This window comes from Marmota monax, unplaced genomic scaffold, assembly GCF_021218885.2.
Source record: "Marmota monax isolate L192 unplaced genomic scaffold, Marmota_monax_Labrador192_F-V1.1 WCK01_AAM20220418_F8-fsc00009, whole genome shotgun sequence".
Classification (NCBI taxonomy): Eukaryota; Metazoa; Chordata; class Mammalia; order Rodentia; family Sciuridae; genus Marmota; species Marmota monax.
This window is the reverse complement of record NW_026694710.1, coordinates 7,459,224-7,470,325: the sequence shown is the minus strand read 5'-3', so window position 1 is coordinate 7,470,325 and position 11,102 is coordinate 7,459,224.

Sequence of the window (11,102 nt, the reverse complement as noted above, 5' to 3'; positions counted from 1 at the left end):
TCACAAAATAAGCATGATATTTTATGGAAACGAGCTATATTTTTTGCCTCTTTCTTCATTTTAACATATTTTTTATTTGTGGATGTGAAAGGTGGGCTCATCTTTTCTTGTCAAAATAGTGGGGAAAAATGTTACAGTCATTCAACAAATGGCAAAAATAACCTTATTCTCCAGATCTGAAGAGATTGACTGGAATATGCCACTAAGTCACTTCCTAATATAACCAGCTTTCAGAAGTAAGTGGCTTGATGATTTTGAATAGTTTTGAAGGGAAGTTAGGAAGAAGTGTGTATTCTATCTTTGCACCTATATCTGCATCAGATGAAATATAACATGTAAATCATTATGATTTTCATGATGCTCTTTTCTCACTTTGTAATACATGAAATATTTAATAATTATAGTTTAAACCCAAAACCAAATTTAGAATTTTTAAGTGGCATATTTTTATTATTGAATAGCTTAAAGGCTGAAAATAAGATGAGAAACTAGATGTGCATTTATGAAAACATTCCACCAGTTTAATGCAAATAATAAATTTATAGTGTTTGGATTTTTTCACCATGTGACTCTTAGTTTAAGTTAACATTAATGTTAATTCAGATATGGTCTTGTTTTTAAACCTGTTTGATCAACGTTACAGCTTTGATGAAAAATAAAAGTATTGAATTGTAGTGTTAACAATCTTCAGTTTTAAGGCTGAGCCATCTGTATACATATTCCCCTTCTTCTGATTCAAAGTTGTATAATCTTAAGCAAATTGAATTCTGTAAATGTAAATGATATACACAGACTGTAAGCAAACTGATGTCTACTTCTCATAATTGTCATGATAATTTGCTGGCCAGATTAGGTATATGAAATGCTTAGGATATCAGTGACTCCTGGAAGATAGAAAAAGATGATTATTATTTTTAAACAGGGTCATGTTTGTTCATTTTCATATCCATGTTCTTCAATTAAAACAAACCAACAAACAAAAATAAACAGCAGTTTCTGGCCTCATGGGCAACTCACAGAACACAGAACATGAACAGAAATGATGTGCAGGCCATGAAAACTTCCCACCTGGGCATCTCCATGCTTTCTCATTCTACCATCTTACACAGATGGATTCAAAACCCTTAAGGGCATGTGTTCAGGTTGGCAGATCCATGACATAGAAGTTTGTGTTCTTCTGTCACCAGTTGAGGAAGGGCTAGAGGTAAAAGACAAACATTTTGGGACTACTATGTGAGATAGAAATAAAATGTCATCTATTGACCACAATATATTATATATTTTTGCACTTTTTATTGTTTAATGTTAACTTAACTGAACGTGTTACTAAGTTACTAATGGAGTTGTATAACATTCTCATGGTGTCAAAAAATAAATAAAAATTATAAAATAAGAATTATCAGAGTATGCCTTCAAGGCTCTTCATAAGTTACATTTCACGTATTATCTTTAGTAATAAGGGTTAGAGACAAGTAAAACCAGCTTATTTAACACAAGCAAAAAGTAAACATAATGCAATTTTAGGTAGCTCAAAAAATCAGAATAAGATTCCTGAATAATGAGGATCAGAATTTGGGAAGAAGCTAAATGAAGCCAGGTAGACACAGACGTACTCCTCCTCATACACTAGGAGCAATCTGATGAGGAGTCTGTCATTGGGAGTTGTTTTTCATTCAGAGGGTGCTGAAACCTGTCACTGGACATGTCATTAGACTTTATTTTTGTCACTAACACTAGATTCAGAGCCTGTTGGGAGTTTCTGATTGACTGAGACAAGACTGTGGTCCAGTGCATGAGCTCACAGGAGTTCAGGTAAGAGAATTGTGTCCCCTTTGACTTTTACAGTGGAAATCAGTACCCTTTCTTCTCCAAAGTCACACAATTCAGGATTCTTAAAAATAGATAATTAAAGTTCTGGTAATGCAAAGTTAATTCCAATGAATATTACCCTCTATTGTGTTCAAATCTACTTATTCATATATATCATTTTTCATCTTTCTTATATATCCTCCTTGACCCTGTGCTAACGGGACATGAACTCACCTGCTCCCAAAAGGGGGAAACAAAATTTCCCACCAATAACTACATCCATGCCCAGAAATCTTTGGCAATATTGGGAAAGCTCTAAGCAAAACCTCAAACCATCATTAACAGTTTTTACTGTTAATATTGGATAAAGACAGAAGAAACGGTGGTAGTCATTTAGAGACTACTGTTCCTATGTATAATCAGACAATAAGCTGCAGAATCCACTCTGAATTTTCTTCTTCCGTAGTCATCAGTTCAATGGGTTGAAGGAATTCTTTTGGAAAATTTATAATCAAAATTAATAAGCCTGGTGAGAGTAGCAATGTATAATCCCAGCAATTTGGAAGGCTGAGGCAGGAGGATCACAAGTTCAAAGTCAGCCTCAGCAACATAGCAAGGTCCTAAGCAAATTGTAAGACCCTGTCTCAAAATTTTAAAAAAAGGCTCAGAGTGTAGTTTAGTGTGTTCAATCCCCTTTAAAAAAAATCATAAGCTTGTGGAATACCTGAGTTGTTAATCCTCTCTTAATGTATGCTTCCCCTTATACTTGGATTAAGGAAAAGGGAAAAAAAATCATTTTAAAATACACAATACTGGAGAGAGGAAGATGGCGGCGAGGGGAGTGCATTGCCCCCGTGTGCTGCTTCACTGTGTGGGAGTATGACAAGTCAGGAAGGCTAAAGGCTATCTTGTTAGGAATTTCCAGCAATAGTGGGGTGCTCCGGAACCTGGAGGAAGGATTTCCATCGCACGAGGATCGGCTATGGGGACTCAAACGTGAGAGGTTTGTCGCACGGAGGGTAACACTGCTTATTCAGCAAATCTCCCCGTGGCTAGAGTCTGCAGCGTGTGCTGGGAAACTAGGAGATAGCGACGCAGGGATACAGCGCTGCAGTTTCTGCCAGCTGTGCAAGCACCGTACTCAGGGCTGAATTCTGGGTTCGAGACGGGGGAAGGAAGCGGTCCATCTCGGTTCTCCAAACCGGTCAGACCACAGAGGAGGCCAGCGGCCACCATGTTGGAAAGCTGACGTCACCATCCCTGTTTTCCACTGACCACAGCTCATTCAGCCATAGAACAGGTAATTTCAGGCTTCCATTCGCCTGTGGCTTGCAGACAGATTGCTCGGGCTCAGTGCCTGGGTGCTTCTTAGTGCCTGCTCTTATCGGAGCGAGCACCGAGCACGGGGCGGCCGAGTTCCGGCTCCGGGAACCGCCCTGGCCCAGGGCTGGGGAGCCTGCGGAGGCTGCTTCTTGGAGTCTGCTCCTATCAGAGCATACACCGAGCACGGAGCGGCCGAGTTCAGGCTCCCGGAACTGCCCTGGCCCAGGGCTACGAGCCCGCAGAAACTGCTTCTCGGTCCGGGTCCTGCTGAGGGCCGGTCAGGACTCACCCGTTGCTTTGGTTGTCCTGCAAGGGGAACGAAATGCTGCCATTCGCATAGGATACCAACATGGCAGAGATCTGATATCATCAGAAAGTGGCGGAGGAGAGAACTTCATCAATACCAGCGGCGACAGAAACAGTTGGTCTCCTGGTAGGGGGGGTGAGGCACAGACACCCGAGTCTCTCTCGATTTGTCGTCGAGCCAGAGGGGAGGAGCCGGGCCGCTGCCAGCGCACGGAGCAGGCCCAGCGGCTTGCCGGCGTGGTGACCGCGTGACCCCAATTGGAGAGGGGGCGGAGCGGAGCCGCCACCCGCGCCCGCAAGGTGGGCAGACCCGTGACCCAGTGGTACATGGGCGTGGTAGGAAGGGCAGGGCAGAGCCGCCGCCCGCACTTGCAAGGTAAGCAGACCTGTGACAGACTGGCGGGTAAGGCCCAGCGGCTTGCCAGCGTGGTACACACATCACCCCAACTGGAGTAGGGGCAGAGCAGATCCTTCGCCCACGCCCGGATCAGGCCCTGCCGGTGTGGTGGTCACGTGACCCCAATTGGAGTGGGGGCGGAGCGAAACCGCCACCCTTGCCCGCAGGGTGAGCAGACCTGTGACCAACCTGCAGATCAGGCACAGGTGTCCGCAGGCGTGGTAGGAGGAGCAGGGCAGAGCCACCGCCCGCGCCTGCAAGGTAGGCAGACCTGCAACAGACCGGTGGATCAGGCCCAGGAGCCTGCCGGCGTGGTAGCAGGGTCGCCGCCCTTGCCAGGAACAGGCCCAGCGACCTGCCGGCGGGGTAGTCACGACACCCCAATTGCAGTAGGGGCAGAGCAGAGCCACCACCCGTGCCCGAAAGGTGGGCAGATCTGCGACCGACCAGCGGGACAGGCCCAGTGGCCTGCCGGTTTGACAGACACGTCACCCCATTTGGAGTAGGGGCAGAGTAGAGCCGCTGCCCGCGCCTGCAGGGTAGGCAAACCTGCAACCGACCAGCGGATCAGGCCCGGTGGCCTGCCGGCATTGTACACTCGTCACCCCAATTGGAGTAGGGGCAGAACAGAGCCGCCGCCCGCGCCTAGAACAGGCCCAGTGACCTGCCAGCGTGGTAGTCAGGACACCCCAATTGGAATAAGGAGAGAGCAGAGCCGCCGCCCGCGCCTGCAGGAAAGAAATGCAAGCAGTATGAAAAGACAAGGAAAGAAAGGACCACAAGCAATGCAGGTCAACAGAACTTTAGGAGAGGTAACAGCTGCAGCAGATGTAATGTCAGATAAAGAATTCAGGATATACATGCTTCAGATGATCTGGAGTATCAAGGAAGACATTAGACAGCAAAATCAGACAATGAAAGATCACTTCGACAATAAATTACGCAAACAAATCCAGGAAGCAAACGATCAACTTTACAGGGAGATAGAGGTTATAAAAAACAAACAGAAATCCTAGAAATGCAGGAAGCAATAAACCAACTTAAAAACTCAATGGAGAATACTACCAGCAGAGTAGAACACTTAGAAGATAGAACATCAGACAATGAAGACAAAGTATTTCAACTGGAAAAGAACATAGACAGCTCAGCAAGACTGTTAAGAAACCATGAGCAGAACATCCAAGAAATATGGGATAACATTAAGAGACCAAACTTAAGAGTCATTGGGATACAGGAAGGTACAGAGCTCCAAACCAAAGGAATGAGCAGTCTATTCAATGAAATAACACAAGAAAACTTCCCAGACTTGAAGAATGAGACAGAATCCCAAATCCTAGAAGCCTACAGGACGCCGAATGTGCAAAATCATAAGAGATCCACACCTAGACACATTATAATGAAGATGCCCAACATACAGAATAAGGAGAGAATTTTAAAAGCTACAAGAGAAAGGAAGCAGATTACATTTAGGGGTAAGCCAATCAGGATAACAGCTGATCTTTCAACACAGACTCTGAAAGCTAGAAGTTCCTGGAATAACATATTTCAAACACTGAAAGAAAATGGGTTCCAACCACGAATTGTGTATCCCGCGTAATTAAGCTTCAGGATGGAAGATGAAATTAAAACCTTCCATGATAAACAAAAGTTTAAAGAATTCGAAGCTAGAAAACCATCTCTTCAAAACATCCTCGCCAAAACTTTACAGGAAGAGGAAATGGAAAATAACAATGAAAACCAACAGTGGGAGGTAGGACAGTAAAGTGGGGGAAAATAATCAAAGAGGAAAACAAACCATGTTTAGTAACATAAATAAACAAATATGGCTGGAAGAACAACCCATATCTCAATAATAACCCTAAATGTTAATGGCTTAAACTCACCAATCAAGAGACACAGGCTAGTAGAATGGATCACAAAACAAGACCCAACAATATGCTGCCTACAGGAGACGCATTTGATAGGAAAAGACATACATAGGCTGAAGGTGAAAAGTTGGGAAAAATCATATCACTCAACTTCGGAAACAAGCAGGAGTGTCCATACTCATAACAAATAAAATAGATTTCAAGCCCAAGTTAATCAAAAGGGATAAAGAGGGACACTACATACTGCTCAAGGGAACCATACACCAACAAGACATAACAATCATAAATATTTATGCCCCAAACAATAGTGCAGCTATGTTCGTCAAACAAACTCTTCTTAAGTTCAAGAGTCTAAAAGACCACCATACAATAATCATGGGAGACTTCAACACACCTCTATCGCCACTGGACAGATCTTCCAAACAAAAGTTGAATAAGGAAACTACAGAACTCAATAACACAATTAATAACCTAGACTTAATTGACATATATAGAATATACCACCCAACATCAAGCAGTTACACTTTTTTCTCAGCAGCACATGGATCCTTCTCAAAAATAGATCATATATTATGTCACAGGGCAACTCTTAGACAATATAAAGGAGTAGAGATAATACCATGCATCTTATCTGATCATAATGGAATGAAACTGAAAATCAACGATAAAAGAAGGAAGGAAAAAGCATACATCACTTGGAGAATGAACAATAGTTTACTGAATGATCAATGGGTTATAGAAGACATCAAGGAGGAAATTAAAAAATTCTTAGAGATAAATGAAAACACAGACACAACATATCGGAATCTATGGGACACATTGAAAGCAGTTCTAAGAGGAAAATTCATTGCTTGGAGTTCATTCCTTAAAAAAAAGAAAAAACCAACAAATAAATGATCTCACACTTCATCTCAAAATCCTTGAAAAAGAAGAGCAAAACAACAGCAAAAGAAGTAGAAGGCAAGAAATAATTAAAATCAGAGCTGAAATTAATGAAATCGAAACAAAAGAAACAATTGAAAAAATTGACAAAACTAAAAGTTGGTTCTTTGAAAAAATAAACAAAATCGACAGACCCGTAGCCATGCTAGTGAAGAGAAGAAGAGTGAGAACTCAAATTACTAGCATACGGGATGAAAAAGGCAATATCACAACAGACACTTCAGAAATACAGAAGATTATCAAAAACTATTTTGAATCCTTATACTCCAATAAATTAGAAGATAGTGAAGGCATAGATAAATTTCTTAAGTCATATAATCTGCCCAGATTGAGTCAGGAGGATATAGACAACCTAAACAGACCAATATCAATTGAGGAAATAGAAGAAACCATCAAAAGACTACCAACTAAGAAAAGCCCAGGACCGGATGGGTATACAGCAGAGTTTTACAAAACCTTTAAAGAAGAACTAATACCAATACTTTTCAAGCTACTTCAGGAAATAGAAAAAGAGGGAGAACTTCCAAATTCATTCTACGAGGCCAACATCACCCTGATACCTAAACCAGACAAAGACACTTCAAAGAAAGAAAACTACAGACCAATATCTCTAATGAACCTAGATGCAAAAATCCTCAATAAAATTCTGGCGAATCGGATACAAAAACATATCAAAAAAATTGTGCACCATGATCAAGTAGGATTCATCCCTGGGATTCAAGGCTGGTTCAATATACGGAAATCAATAAATGTTATTCACCACATCAATAGACTTAAAAATAAGAACCATATGATCATCACGATAGATGCAGAAAAAGCATTCGACAAAGTACAACATCCCTTTATGTTCAAAACTCTAGAAAAACTAGGGATAACAGGAACATACCTCAATATTGTAAAAGCAATCTATGCTAAGCCTCAGGCTAGCATCATTCTGAATGGAGAAAAACTGAAGGCATTCCCTCTAAAATCTGGAACAAGACAGGGATGCCCTCTCTCTCCACTTCTGTTCAACATAGTTCTCAAAACACTGGCCAGAGCAATTAGACAGACGAAAGAAATTAAAGGCATAAAAATAGGAAAAGAAGAACTTAAATTATCACTATTTGCAGATGATATGATTCTATACCTAGCAGACCCAAAAGGCTCTACAAAGAAACTATTAGAGCTAATAAATGAATTCAGCAAAGTGGCAGGATATAAAATCAACACGCATAAATCAAAGGCATTCCTGTATATCAGCGACAAATCCTCCGAAATGGAAATGAGGACAACCACTCCATTCACAATATCTTCAAAAAAAAACATAAAATACTTCGGAATCAACCTAACAAAAGAGGTGAAAGACTTATACAATGAAAACTACAGAACCCTAAAGAGAGAAATATAAGAAGATCTTAGAAGATGGAAAAATATACCCTGTTCATGGATAGGCAGAACCAACATCATCAAAATGGCGATATTACCAAAAGTTCTCTATAGGTTTAATGCAATGCCAATCAAAATTCCAATGGCATTTCTTGTAGAAATAGAGAAAGCAATCATGAAATTCATATGGAAAAATAAAAGACCCAGAATAGCAAAAACAATGCTAAGCAGGAAGTGTGAATCAGGCGGTATAGCGATACCAGACTTCAAACTATACTACAGAGCAATAGTAATAAAAACAGCATGGTACTGGTACCAAAACAGGCGGGTGGACCAATGGTACAGAATAGAGGACACAGAAACCGATCCACAAAACTACAACTACCTTATATTTGATAAAGGGGCTAAAAGCATGCAATGGAGGAAGGATAGAATCTTCAACAAATGGTGCTGGGAAAACTGGAAATCCATATGCAACAAAATGAAACTGAATCCCTTTCTCTCGCCATGCACAAAAGTGAATTCAAAATGGATCAAGGAGCTTGATATCAAATCAGAGACACGCCGTCTGATAGAAGAAAAAGTTGGCTACGATCTACATACTGTGGGGTCGGGCTCCAAATTCCTCAATAGGACACCCATAGCACAAAAGTTAATAGCTAGAATCAACAAATGGTTCTTACTCAAACTAAAAAGTTTTTTTCTCAGCAAAAGAAACAATAAGAGAGGTAAATAGGGAGCCTACACCCTGGGAACAAATCTTTACTCCTCACACTTCAGATAGAGCCCTAATATCCAGAGTATACAAACAACTCAAAAAATTAGACAATAAGAGAACAAACAACCCAATCAACAAATGGGCCAAGGACTTGAACAGACACTTCTCAGAGGAGGACATACAGTCAATCAACAAGTACATGAAAAAATGCTCACCATCTCTAGCTGTCAGAGAAATGCAAATCAAAACCACCCTAAGATACCATCTCACTCCAGTAAGATTGGCAGCCATTAGGAAGTCAAACAACAACAAGTGCTGGCGAGGATGTGGGGAAAAGGGTACACTTGTACATTGCTGGTGGGACTGCAAATTGGTGCAGCCAATTTGGAAAGCAGTATGGAGATTTCTTGGAAAGCTGGGAATGGAGCCACCATTTGACCCAGCTATTCCCCTTCTTGGTCTATTCCCTAAAGACCTAAAAAGAGCATGCTACAGGGACACTGCTACATCGATGTTCATAGCAGCACAATTCACAATAGCAAGACTGTGGAACCAACCTAGATGCCCTTCAATAGACGAATGGATAAAAAAAAAATGTGGCATTTATACACAATGGAGTATTACTCTGCATTAAAAAATGACAAAATCATAGAATTTGCAGGGAAATGGATGGCATTAGAGCAGATTATGCTAAGTGAAGCTAGCCAATCCCTAAAAAACAAATGCCAAATGTCTTCTTTGATATAAGGAGAGTAACTAAGAACAGAGTAGGGACGAAGAGCATGAGAAGAAGATTAACATTTAACAGGGATGAGAGGTGGGAGGGAAAGGGAGAGAGAAGGGAAATTGCTTGGAAATGGAAGGAGACCCTCAGGGTTATACAGTGGAGGGGGTAGAGAGAGAGGAGGGGAGGGGAGGGGAGAGGTGGGGAGGGGGGATTGTGGAGGATGGGAAAGGCAGCGGAGCACAACAGACACTAGTATGGCAATATGTAAATCAATGGATGTGTAACTGATGTGATTCTGCAATCTGTGTATGGGGTGAAGGTGGGAGTTCATAACCCACTTGAATCAAAGTGTGGAATATGATATGTCAAGAAATTTGTAATGTTTTGAACAACCAACAATAAAAAATTTAAAAAAAATCCACAATACTGTTTATTTATTTATTTATTTATTTATATTTGTTGATGGACCTTTATTTTTATTTATGTCTTTATATGTGGTGCTGAGGATCAAACTCAGGGCCTCACACATACTAGACAGGCACTCTACCACTGAGCCACAACCCCAGCCCATGCAATACTGTTCTTAACAAGGCCTTCTCTCAGGAAAAATTGGTTAGCTAGAAGTGAACCTGGTAGTGTATTTTCAGATGGTAATAGACTTGGAGCAGGGAAATACTCACCTCTTCCTAACTCTAGCATTCCATGAGTAAGAAAGGAAATAATACCAAACTTAAGTTCTCTCTGGATTACCCATCCAATATAATGGGACAACAAGTAAACTAAAAACAGCAGAGAAACCCTTGTGACATTCACAGTCCAGAATCATAAGCTCACTAAATTAATGAGACATAATCATGGGCCTAGAAGGCCTCCTTTATCCTCACACCTGACTACCACACTACTAAGGACTTAATTTAGAACAGTTCCTTTTTTGCCATACAACATGTGTACCTCGCAAGGGGGAAAGATATAAATAGAAAGGATGGGCATCACAGTCAGACATATAAGTACATTGGAATTTCAGGCCAGGGATTTAAAATCAGTATCATTAACATGCTAAGGGCTCAGATGGTACAAACAATAGCATGTAAGAATAAATGGTCAATGTAAGCTGAAGGGGGGAAATCCTCAAAAAGAACTAGAGAGAAATTCTAGAAATCAAATTAGGTGTAAACAAACCAAAGAATGACTTTGATGAGGAATGACATTCTGATAAATTTATATTAATGCAAACCTCAAAAACTAAAAATCAAAAAGAAGAAAGATGGAAACAAATGAAACAAAATATCCAAGGGCCATGGAACAATTACAAAAGGCCTAACTAAGTGTAATGGGAATACAAGAAGGAGAAGAAGGAGCAGAGGAAATATTTAAAACAATGACAGAGTTTTCTTAACTTCAGATACCAAAGCATGATCCAGGAAGCTCACATATAACCAAACAGGATAAATGCTTTAAAAAAATAACCAAGGCATATTAGTTTCAAAATGAAAAAAAATGAAAGATAAAGAAAACATCCTTAAAGAAATCAGTGAAGAAATATCACCTTACTTATACAGAAAAAAAAGATTAAAAAATGATGCACTTCTCCTTAGAAAGTGGGCAAACCAATGGAGAAGGGATTGAAATGATTAACCTGTCAAG